Source organism: Pteropus vampyrus, unplaced genomic scaffold (genome assembly GCF_000151845.1).
Source record: "Pteropus vampyrus isolate Shadow unplaced genomic scaffold, Pvam_2.0 Scaffold353, whole genome shotgun sequence".
In the NCBI taxonomy this organism is placed as follows: Eukaryota; Metazoa; Chordata; class Mammalia; order Chiroptera; family Pteropodidae; genus Pteropus; species Pteropus vampyrus.
The window spans coordinates 711,368-713,111 of record NW_011889134.1 but is presented as its reverse complement, the minus strand read 5'-3'; positions in this window follow the sequence as shown (position 1 = coordinate 713,111).

The window sequence follows — 1,744 nt, the reverse complement described above, 5'->3', positions numbered from 1 at the left end:
TGTCCTATGTCTGGGGTGGTCTTATTTAAGACCTTGTGTATTGTCGTTAGCAAAGTTATTAATGCTCCTTCTGATTTTGGTTGTGGCTGGTCGAATGCCTGGGCTAAAAAGATACAAAGGAAGGAACAAAGGATTAGACTTATGTATGCTTGAGGCTTAGTCTTAAGGGCCCGTCTTCCTGAGCTGTCCACTCTCATGCTGCCTTCACGTGGGAGTGATGAATCCATGATGGGATGCCATCTACTTTAACTGCAGTGGGCGTCGTCAGGTAGACAGTGAAGGGTCCTTTCCATTTGGGTTCTAGTCCCTTGGAAGTGAACTTCCGGATCCACACAGAGTCCCCAGGCTGAAACTGATGGGGAAGTCTGTCCCCTGGGGCTGAGTGGGCAGCACGAACCCCAGACCAAATCTCCTTCTGTACACTTTGAAGGGCCTGTAAAGACTTAAGTAAGACAAGGTTACGTAGTTCTGCCTTTTTCTCATCTTCTATTCTAGGTACTAAAGGTGGGGGTTTTCCAAAGAAAATTTCAAATGGGGTGAATCCATTAATATATGGTGTACACCTGGCTTGGAGAAGAGCAAAGAGGAGAAGTTCTACCCAGGTCCCACCAGTTTCTAATCCTAACTTGACTAATGTCTCTTTTAGGGTCCGATTCATTCGCTCTACTTGGCTGAACTTTGAGACCGGTAGGTGGCGTGGAGTTTCCATTGCAAATTTAGGTAGCTAGCCAATTGCTGAGACACCTTTGCTACGAAGGCTGGCCTGTTATCCGAGCCCTATAGTTCCAGGGATACCAAATCGAGGGAGGATTTCTTGTAGTAGTTTCTTAGTAACTACTAAGGCAGTTTCTTTCCTGGTGGGGAAGGCCTCTACCCATCCTGAAAAGGTGTCTATAAAAACAAGTAAATATTTGTAGCCCCCCATAGTCGGGGTTATCTCAGTGAAATCTACTTCCCAGTGGTCCCCTGGATAAGTTTCTCTTTCCTTTTGCCTAGGTTCTTCTATTTTCCCCTCCTTTGGATTAATCTGGGCACAAGCCAGACATTGTGAGGCAAGCTCCTCTGCAGTTCTTCTCCCTTCTAACAAGTGAAAGTAGGGATCTAAATCTTGGAGCATCTTAGTTCACTCTAGGTGTGTGGTCTGGTGTAGCTGGTGGAGGAGAGTCCTTCCAGAGCCGTGAGAGCCCGATTTTTCCATCTGGGGTTGTTGGTTCCTAGTGGCTCCCTTATCTTGAAAATAGATGTTCTCTTCCGCCATATAGGTCGGAGACGGAGGCAGTTCTGGGTAAGGGACAACAGTCAGTAGATGGGGTGGGGGCCCCACTGACCTCGTGGCCACTGTTCTTGTCTCTGCATTGGTTCGTCGATTTCCCTCAGCCTCAGGACTATTCCCTTTTTGATGCCCTTTACAATGAACAATAGCAAGAGTCTTAGGCATCTCTATGGCTTTAAGTAAGGTTAAGATCTCCCCCTTGTTCTTGATGTCCTTCCCAGCTGAAGTCAGAAGCCCTCTTTCCATGTAGCTGGCTCTGTGTACATGTGTAACAGCAAAGGCGCATCGGCTGTCAGTGTATATTGCGACTGCCTTATCCTTTCCCCTACTTAGTGCCTCAGCGAGGGCGATGAGTTCTGCCTTTTGAGCAGAAGTCCTATGGGGAAGAGCCTGTGACCAGATGGTGCCAGTTAGAGTTACGACCACTGCCCCAGCATACCTCCTTCCTTCCTGCATGAAGCTGCTCCCGTC